This window comes from Arvicola amphibius, chromosome 7 (genome assembly GCF_903992535.2).
Source record: "Arvicola amphibius chromosome 7, mArvAmp1.2, whole genome shotgun sequence".
NCBI lineage: Eukaryota > Metazoa > Chordata > Mammalia > Rodentia > Cricetidae > Arvicola > Arvicola amphibius.
In genome coordinates this window covers 35671493-35682326 of record NC_052053.1, presented here as the reverse complement: position 1 = coordinate 35682326, position 10834 = coordinate 35671493, and the positions used below count along the sequence as shown (strand labels likewise).

At 43.1% G+C, this 10834-nt stretch overlaps 1 long non-coding RNA gene across 1 annotated transcript; it reads right to left on the bottom strand.

The window, feature by feature from the left end:
* Nucleotides 1-979: 979 nt before the first annotated feature.
* Nucleotides 980-4547, bottom strand: LOC119820005. The gene is made up of 3 exons (XR_005286317.1): nt 4437-4547; nt 4005-4092; nt 980-1801 (listed from the first exon to the last, which is right to left on the bottom strand). It is a non-coding gene; the product is annotated as an uncharacterized LOC119820005 (long non-coding RNA).
* Nucleotides 4548-10834: the final 6287 nt, after the last annotated feature.

The following is a 10834-nucleotide window of genomic DNA, read 5'->3' as shown; positions in this document are numbered from 1 at the left end:
TCGCCCCAGGATGTAGCGCTTCTTCTTATGGAAAGCAGAGAAAATGGTCTTTCCAGGATCTGCCAGGTCCCCATACACTCTTTGGGAGAGGGTCCAAGAACACTGTGCAAATGTAGACCTGAGTCCTCAGTTTAAAAGTTTGGGTTTTGCTGTAATTAGTTCAAGGAGCCCAAAAACAAAATCCTCAAAACCTCAAACTTTAGACAGCAGTTTTATAAAGAAATCAGAAAAGACGTCCAGGGAAAGCCTGCGGAGCTACAGACTCAGCCCCGTGCAATGGAAAGTTAAACTCTCAGTGTTGACCCTGAGTGAGAGCAAAGCTCCTATCAGCCAAGCCCAAGGCCTGTGTGATCTGTAGGCTTCATGCTCTGGGATAACATAGGCTGATAACATTTGCCAAGTCCTGTCATGAGAAAAAAGTCACAATTGTGCCTGTGGGTTACGAAATTCAGTTTACTTGTATGTCATCGTTTACCAAGGATTTCTGTTGGCAAAAGGGCTATTATGTCTATCTCTGACCTTCTACTTGCATTTCTGAGCTTCATTTAATTATTGCCCACCGCTTAAAGCAGGGTAGTATCTGCTGCTTCTTTAGTTCCATAAATATTCCATATACAAAGAAGATGGGGGTGTTGGTGGTAGACTATATGTTAGCACAGGCAAGGCCTTGTCTTGGGTTCAATGTTCAGCATCAGAACCAAAGGGGGAGAAAAAAGTATTTCAGAAGCAAACACAGCAGGTCTTCCCTGTACCTCCTTACCGAAAGTTCCGCAGCATCTGTGGAGGAGTTCTTATAAAAAGCCACCGGGGATGTTTGGAGGAAGTAGTTTCATTTCCTGGGAAGGGACAGCAGGGCAACATGCCCACGAGGTCTGGGGTATATGCATATGGCCTTCATTTTTATTTAAAAAAAAAAAAAAAAAAAACACCAATAGAAAGCTACCCTTTCTCAGGCCTCCCACTGTCCTTCCTAGCAGGATATATTAGTCATGTCAGACACAAATTTACCTCTGTCCTACACAAACCTCTCTCTTATCTTGTGATGGTTACTGTAAAGTTACTGACATCAGCAAAGCCTTGTCAGGAAACTGAGGTAATCGAAAACTCTCGAGCAGTTGGAGAACATGCATCCAGGATGATTTCAGGTTTTTCTTCCTCCTTTGGCCAGGTCCACACTTCTCCTCTGAGTCATGGCTGAAGTCACTTAAAGGCTGTGCTCCGAGCTCATGTTTGGAAAGGACTTATTTATTTGTTTCCTTTTAAGTTACTTCACTCAGGCTGTGGTGTTTGGCCTCACGACCTTTACAGTTTAATCAGGATATCAGCAGAGGGGATTGCAGCTGCTCTACATAGCTGGTGGCTCTGTGGGAAAAGAAGTTCTGCCACGTGGGTCAGACTGCCTGGGTAGCACCACTGTAAATGGCTTTCAAACATCTTCAGGGAGACTCCGCTATGAGTTTCTGGCTTGTTCTGGGACATTCCACACTTCTAAGTCACTCGCTTTCTATACTTTGGCCTATCTTGTCACCAAATCGTCCTACTTGGATTTAGGGGGACTAGCTGTCACTGACAGCATCTCTAGAAGATGCTCCTATTCTCCTGGTTCTTCCTGAGCTTCAGACTTCGGGCTGGCTCTGGAGGGAGCCTGTTCCCAGCCTGTTCCAGGATCACACTGTTCTTGTGAAGCCAGCTGCCCGGTCAGTGCACTGATTTAGCTGCTACAGGCTCTCCACGGAAGCCCAGAGGCAGGCCTTCCTAGAACCAGGCTCTTCAAGGAGGATGTTTCATGGTGACTCCTAAGCTGAAAGAAAAAAGAAAATAGAGGGAAGTGTGGACAGGCAGAGGCAGTTGAAAGGGTGGGTGGGGAAAGAAAAGGAAGGGGTGGGGCTGGGAAGCATCAGCTCATGAAAGCGTTGTCTATTTTGGTGCTTTAGGGAACCATGAAATGGCTTTAAGTAGGACTTTGGTGCAATCAAATCTGTACGAGTCAGTTCAGTGACTGCTTGCTCATTTACTTTTCATTCATATATTTTAAAAGATATACGAATTCGTACATTTAAAAAATTAGCTTGAGTGAGTGTGTCTATAGGTACCACTTTCAGGAGGAGCTGGTTCCTGCTTTCTACCCTGTGAAGGCAGGAGCTCTCTTGTTTTGCACCACCCACCGCCACCACTCCCGCCACTCACACATATATATACACTACTCGCTGAGTCCAGTTTGTGTTGGCCTATGGAGCCTGCCCTGGAGTGTGGTCAATACAATATAATACAATATACCAGGTATTACACCATTGAAGAAACCGACTTTCCTTCTTCACTAGCAATAGAAACCCCACCCAAGCTGAAGAGTAATGCCCTCTTGTTTTTTTTAATTGTCTAGATTCCACATATGAGAGAAGATGTGATATTCGCCCTTCTGGGTCTGGCTTATTTTACTTAACATGAGAATTGCCAGTCCTACACATTTTTTCTGCAAATGACATAATTTTATTCTTCTTTATGTCTAATAATACTCTGTGCGTGTGTGATTTTTTTTTATTATCTGTTTGATATGGTAACTATCACAGAAGTGGATACAGAATTTGTATTTTATTCTAAAGGAGTTTACAGGCTTTGGAGGGTTAGAAGGAAAAGATGGAAACAAAAACAAAAAGAACTGAAAATCAATTGTGGGCCAATGTAGAAATATGGACTGTTCACTGGGCGGAGATCTGGAAGTCAAGTTGAAGAGCAGGTGGAAGGATTGTATGAGCAAGGGGGGGGGGGTATCAAGATCTTGATGGGGAAACCCACAGAGACAGATGATGTGAGCTTGTGGGATCTCACCAACTCTGGACAGATAGCTAGGGAGCCTGCATGGGGCCCACATAGGCTCTCTTCGTTCTGGGTGACAATTGTGTAGGTTGGTCCTTTGTGGGGTCCTAGCAGTCGGACCAGGACCTGTTCCTGATGCATAAGCTGGCTCTTTGGAACCTATTCCCTATGGTGGGAGGCTTGTTCAGCCTTGATGCAAGAGGGAGGAGCTTGGTCCTGCTTTGTTGATTCCTGTGGGAGGCTTTACCCCATCTAAGTGGAGCCAGAGGAGGAGTGGATGGGAGGGGCATGGGGAAGGTGGCAGGAGGGAGTGGGAGGAGAGGAGGGAGGGGAAATTGTGGTTGGTATGTAAAATAAATAAAAAAAGAACTATGGAATGCTTTAGCAAGTGATAAACCACAGGTATAGGAAGGATGTGGTATTTACAGAGAGGGAAGGGTGGGGGCACAGCTCTCCCACTTCGGACATACGAAGCCTGAGCTGTTTTGAGATCCTTGGGTGGTGGTTCTCAGTGTTCCTTTGCACAGGAAGGCCTGTGCCTGAGCAGTCTCATTTGGTTGATACATTTTCGGCCTGTGGTGTACAAGCAGGATAAAGATGTAGATGTTGAAAGAATGACTGAAGCCCAGTGATGGGAATGAGGAGCGTAGAGATCCCCAGGGGGCTCTGGGAAATGCTACCATTTAAGGGTTGAGTGAAAAAGCAAATCTTGGTCAGTGTGTAGGAGGGAAACCAAGAAGAATGTGGTTAGAGATTTAAAAGAGCCCTTTTAAGGAGGAAGTCATCAAGGGGATTAAAAGCTGTCTGTTCTATGTGTAAAGATGGTCTATGATTTTCAGAACAAATTAAATACATTAGGTGGGACTGTTATTGCCAGAAACATGTAATACCGCGCTAATGGCATATAAAAAAATACCACAGCGTGTAGACCGAAAGCACATTAAACCTGGCTCTCAAGATGATATATTATCCTAGAGGAAGAAAATGTAAAGGGTGGCCTCTGCCTCTCTGTGAAGTGGACGTAGGGCTGAGTTTGTTTTTCTAGCCAAGAGATGACAAGTTCAGAGAGCCGAGCTCTCTCTTTCACACCTACACCTTTTGTAGGCTGTTCACGGGTGGGTTGGCAGGGGCCGGCTGGAGCAATGGGGCAGAACCTAGCTCAGGAACCCTCTGGGAACTCCTCACAGTACCTGGTCTCACTGGCTACGAGAAGAGTTGACTCACTCCCATCTTGCCTCGCCCACGGAACGCCCTGGAGTCTTCCCAAATCACGGTGACCTAAGCCGATTGCAGCAATTATTAGCCAATTTCACAGGAGACGTGGAGTTGGAGAAGGTTCAGTTCATACCAGAGTGATGAGTCTGAACAGAGATAGCTTCCTCATTTCTAAGACTGCACTCTAGCTGGGGAAGAATTAAAAGAAAAAAGGATTTGGATCCTGTACCACCACCACCACCAAACACACACACACACACACACACACAGAGAGAGAGAGAGAGAGAGAGAGAGAGAGAGAGAGAGAGAGAGAGAGAGAGAGAGAGAGAGAGAGAGAGAGAGAGAGAGAGTTTTTAAATCTTTAATTAAGATTAGAAAATGCTACTGTTTTTCTCTGACATTTGTACCTGAAGTGAGGCCTTGGTTCCCACACAGCACAGCTTCCTTTGTTTTCTGGTGCTCCCATTATCTGGCTCTGCCCTCTGACACGGTTTCCCAATGCATGTTTTCCTTTCTCGTTTCCCTCTTACACTGACACGAGCCGCAAACCTGTAACTAGAATGTCTGACTCACCCCGCGCTCCTCCTGCTAACAGACACCATGTGGGACAGGAGTCAGGAAAACTGCTCGTTACAGGAGAGCAGCCAGTAAGGCCTGCACTTCGGGGCCCTTTGCAGCAAGAACTTAATTATCCTAATTTTTAAAACCTACCTAATAGGGAAAAAGATATTTTGGGGAAAAAGTAGGCAGTTAGTGTTTATCCTTATGGCTGCACCTCGAAACGAGAAAGGACATACCTAGTGCTGTTTTCTATAAGGTCCAGTCCCCTGGAGAATGCTTAAGTTGTGTGCATTCCCTAGTGTGAATGCTCGGCCCTTATCATAACTTGTTTTAGGGGTGCAATAGATCTGGAGACCTCTAGTAACAAAGGACTATGAGCTAGTTTGTTGAACATGACCAGACACGATCTTTCGGAGTTCTGGAGGCTAAAAGCCCAAATTTTAGGTATCGATTCCTTCTGGAGACCTAAAGGAGAATGTGTTTGTTTCTGCCTCCCTGCTTCTGCAGACAGCTGGCAATCACAGGCATTCCTTGGTTTGTAGACACACCCCTATGGTTTCTGCCTCTGTCTTCTCAAGACTCTACTCGTGTGTGTCTGTCATACTGCATTAGTGTACAATAATCTCAGCTTAACTTGATTACATCTGCAAAGACCTTGTTTGCTACTAAGGCTGGAGTTACAGGTGTCAACAGTAAGTCCTTTAACAGAGATTCTGGGGGGAGACACAGCTCCAACCGGAGATTAGGATCAGGTGCTTTTTTTCTCTCCCCAATCTCTTCTCCCTCTTTGACTGGCTTTGACTGGCTTTCATTCACGAATGCTTCTGTCTACTATTCCTTCAGGCTTGTGAATCCCTCTTTCCTAGAGGCAGCATATACCTGTGCCCATCCTTTAGGGCAAGCTCTCAGCTACAGCAAAGATAAGTTAGTCAAAGAAAAAGCAACGAGGCAAATATCCCTCCCTGGTACATGCCTTTAAGCAAATACTAACACAATCCTGAAACGGGGCCTTATCCTAAATGCAGGGGTGAAACATTTGCAATGGGCAAGACTACCTTTTCGGTAGACATATTTTCCTTAGACACTCCAGCTGCGGGTATCTTCTCCCTCAGAGCCTTTCTGTTCCTCTCTTTAGGAAAAACAGACGACTCGATCTGTCTTTGCATTGGTACATTTATTGACCCTGGTTCTCAGTGTGCCAAGGGAGATCCGGTCTTCATAAGGAAGTCCATCTGACTGCAATGGTTTTGCTTCCGAAAATGTCAACCTGGAGTAAAAGCATGTGGACTCTAAGCCCATGTTAAGCTGTGGGTAATTGTCAAAGAATGAACATGGAGACAGAGGGCATTCGGTTGCTAGGAAAATAGAATAAAATAAACATCATCTCCCTGCCCAGTTGCTTATTTTTTCACTTTGGGGTGGGCTGCACTTGCCAATCTGTCCCTCCTGTCTCAGTGGTGGCAGGCTCACAGCCAGGCCTGTCTCTCAGGTGTGGGATGTCGTTCCCAGCTTCGCAAGGATTCGTTGTAGGGCTCTCCCTCCGTGCTTGTAAAGAGCAAAAGACAGAGATAATAGTTCACTGGCATCAATAACCTGCCTCCTCCCACCAGCAGATCGCGGGAATAATAGACTCCGTGATGCCCTCCTCCACTCCCTCCCTCGACTCTGCCGCTGTCAGAGTCTCTTCCCTTCCCCACAACTGGGAACTCGAGGGAGCAGATTGTTTTGGCTGGAATTAGTCGGGCGCAGATGGTACCACCTGCTGCATGTTCCTTACTTCTTATTGGCTTCTCTCTCGGCTCTGTGAGTTTTTGTGTTTTTTTAGAAGTTCAGAGGAAGGGGAAATGGCTGAGGCCCTTGCTCATGCCTGATTCTAGCCCAGTTGTTTTGAGCAGACTAACAACCATGGGGATCTGGCTGGAAAAACGCCGCCGACTGGGGAAGGGGTTTCCACCAGCGCCCCACGTGCCGTATCCCGTGCTTCCGTTTCCAAAATACAAACTTGCTTTTGGCCAAATGATTTCTGCTTTCCAGTCTGACAGATCTGCCTGTGATGAGGTACAAGGCAGGTGCGAATGTCTGAGAAATGAGGTTTTCCTGCACTCCAAAACACAAATTTCACATTCCTGTCCATTTGTTGGGAAGAAATAGTGGCGATCAGGCTGCAAAATTCATTACAGGCAATTCACCTGAGTCAATCATCCAGTCCCCCGGCTATGGAACTCAAGAGGTTAATAGTTTCCTCACCTACACAATTAAGACATTGGACAAGGGTACCTAAGAAGTTCATCAAAAGCCTTCCTCTTGCTTTATCTCTGCCCCTCTCCTGTACTCTCTAGGGGGACTTCATTTTTAGTACACAAAGCCAAATTCATTTGTGCCTCCTGTATTTTCCCTTGGAGTTCTATCTCCCTTCCTATATGACTCACTTCTTATCTTTCAGGCTCAACTCCCTAAGAGGCTTTTCCTGACACCCCAAATTCTGGCTGTGTTTACCTTACCCCACTATCTTCTTCCTAGTTCACTATTTCCTCGCTTGCTTTTACTTTTCAACTAAGCAGTCCTATCCGTCCGCTGGGAGTCTGTAGAACTCCCTGATAGAACGTACATCCTTGAAGGGGGTTAGTGTCTGTTTATTTACCACCTGATTCTAGAACATAAAGTGGTTGCTTGGCTCAGTGTTCAGTTCACTCAATTGCTTTTAAAAGCAATTAAAAGCAATAAGATTCTCTGTGTAAGGGTGAGAGACTCAATCTCCGATTCTGGTTTCCCTGCAGCTATAGGACCATCTGGGGGGTTATTTCCACTAAGCCTCAGCCTTGGAAGGTCTAAGGCTCGGGATGGCGAGTGTCCAGGATGTCTCCTACTTTACCCTTCCTTCGTGCATTTCCATCACTTCTGCTATTCCTGACTTGTTCATCTCCAAGCACTTTGGTTACTTAGAGTGTACCTGAAGCCCTGTTTTCTCCTCTGATCAGTGCATGAAGGGCTCAGAGCAGTCGCACCCATAGGGAGACTGGAGCTGCAGATTTGAAACGAACTATAGAAATGATCCCTGAAAGTATAGTCTTAGGAGCTGCAGATTTGTAAAGGGGCAAAAGAACTGCTGAAGGAGAGACTGGATGTCAAAAGCCTTAGAAAAAGGAAGTCAGCAAACTTATTGACTTTTGAAGAGCAGTTCTCAAAATGGATTTCTGGCTGTCAGTCAGAGGATTTCTGGTTGTCAGTCAGAGGAGACCCTAGGTGGTAAGAAGTGACTAGGCACAGATGCCGCAAGAGCTTAGAGTAACACAGGAATCCGACATAGATTGTTTTCATTCCACTCTTGCATGGAAAAGTTCTTATAGACCAGAACGAACTCCTCGCAGGAACTAACCCATGTCTTCTGCTGTTTCCCGAGCCATTTGAAAAGAGCGTTTTACTGTGGTGTTTTAGAGAATGTACGGAACATTGCTTCAGAGGACCAGGGTTTCGGCAGTCTGTGATTGGATACTTTCCAGATTATTATGGGGTGGAAACCAAACACTTGTGTGTTTTCAAGCACTTGCAGGCCTCAGTTTCTCCATCTATAACATGTGGGTGGTAGATTAATTTGCTTTTATTTTTCCAAGTGTTACAGACATAAAGTTTTTATTCATAGTAAACAAAATTTTTTATCAATTTTCATGTTGATGTAAAGTGTGCCTTAATTTACTTACTGCCATCAAGGCGTGTACAATATAAGCTGTAATCAATGAAAAGCCCTGAGAAAGGGTTTTGTACAAGTCACGAGTCTAATTTTAATTTTCAGAATTCAGGTTGTACACACAAAGCAGTTCTTGTGGCTAGACACTCTGCTTGCTGGAAAGTGATATTGACTATTCTATCAGCACTTATTTCAAAGTGGATAAAAGGTCCCTTTTCATGGAATTGTCTTTGCATTGTAAATGCACTTTCTGTTGAGGAAAGGACAGGTAAGCTCTTAGAAGTCAGGCTGATTTAGTAGGCATACTCATTTTAGGAATGTCTTTTTAAACAAATTGGGCGGGGTGCCTTGTAATTCTGTTTTTCCCTCTTGCTTAGCTACGTCTTTAACAAGAATTCTGTGCACTCATACTTTTTAAACATGTTAAGGAATGAGGTGGTAGACCTCCACAGAGTGTTTCAGACTGCAGGAAGTGGTTGAGGGTCACTCAGTAGTTGGTGTTCTCCCTTTGTGTTCACAAGGATCTTGGGCAGCCCTGTAGTCTGGGGAAATGTTTCTGTTGGAAGAGATATTGTTCAGAAGACTTGAGAGAGCCATGGTCTAGGTTGCTGTGGTCACTAAATGTCCTGCCTGACTTCCTCTGAGCTCAGTTTTTGGGTCTCATTATTAAATTTATGTTTTTTATTCATCTTTATTTTCAAGTAATTTAAAGGCTGTGTTTCTTTTTCGCTAAACAAAACCGGACAGGAGTGTGGTGTAATTATTTGCCCTATAATGAAACCATTTTAAGAAAGGATGAAAGTGATTCTTTATTGCTTAAGGAAAAGCCTAAATTGTAAGTCTTAGTTTTCTAAGTGATGGTGAAAAGTTGATTTAATATTTTTCTGTTTAATTGTTGGCATACTTTAGAAACTGCTTCAATAATTTTTATTAAGATCTCTTAAGAACTTTGTACTTTTCAACTATCAACATTTTAAATGTTTTCAATTTAGGTAAAATAAAAAATAGAAAGTTTCTCATAAGCCCTATTTATATTCCATCTCTTGAGGATTGTTTTCTTTAATATACAATCTATTCAAGTATATACACATAAGCTTAGCACAGCTACACACTCATGTACACACTCACACATACTCACACACGGGTTCATACTCACACATACACACACTCACACAGTCTCTCTCTCTCTTTCTCTCTCTCTCTCTCTCTCTCTCTCTCTCTCACACACACACACACACACACACTTCCTTTCGAGTGTTTTGAAGATGGCCAGATCACAAGGCAGCAATCTTTCCCTGAATGCTTCCTTATGCGAAGTTGATTCTTTCTGAGTTTTGTCCTTGCCAATTTTAAATTTCTTGCCAGAAAAGAAGTCTATTTTTAACATTTTGGGGTCTTATCCTTCCTTTCAAACCTAGCAGGCACATTCTGTAGAGTGAAAGAAAGCTGATGGGGTGCACTTACAAGTCAGGATCCTCAGGATTTGCAATTTCTGGGGAATCAAAGCTATGAATGAGGAAGGCCAATTAGAAATACTTAAAGGATCATTTGTCATCACTTTAATCTTCATGTATTTTTAAATCATCATTTTCTTTGACTAAAATTATTAGAATCTTTGTCATATTCTTCTCAGGGCCAAATGGAAATGATGATGTTCATTTTCCATGCTCTGTATTTTGGAGTATTTTAATATGTCACACTAGATTATGGGTGGTAGGTGGTGACTGTTTTAATAGAGGAATTTTAGCTTATGGCATATTCAGCATCACGTCGTCTCAATGTCATGTCTCTGATTAATGTTGCACTTCATATACAAATGAAGACTGAGGGATTTATACTGTTACTTAAGAGCATTTGTTTAATTCAGAGATTAATATGTCATCTTCAACCCTGAAACAGTGGCCCTCTGAAACTTTAACCCCCCAAAATTGGACACGGCCTACTAGCCCAAAAAGAACATGTCGCCAATTCTCTCCATGTTTATTTAAATATTTTGCTCTAAAGGAAGCAATCATTCCTTTATACTTCTTTAAATTTAGTATTGACATTTTTATTTTGGGAAAGGAGGTCTTTTTTTTTTTTTAACATGGATACAGGAAAAGAAAACTCTCCAATAAAAATATTGTCTAAAAAGTTTGTTTTGTTTGCATGATTTACTAAATATGTACAATTTCAGTTCACAGCGAAGGTAACAAAGATTTAAACAGCCAACATCACAAATGTCTCAAGTTCTAAAAAAAAAAGTTCACTGTGCACAGTTTGACAATTTAATTGAATAAAAACCAAAGCTAAGCCTTCAGTATGAATCTTTTTCATGATGGGCACGAGCCTTGTATTTTCTTCGTCTTGGTTTCACGATGCATATTCAGTGACTAAAAGCCCCTTCCCATTTTTAGTAATATTAGGTTATGTCGGTATACTGAAGAGAGGCATTAGCAGCCTCTTGGTTCACCAATACAGTCCGTGATGTGTTCACATATATAATGTAATATTTATTAATATATAAAATGATCACGAGTTATCTGTGACTTTTTAATGTTTTACGATGTAGGAATGTTT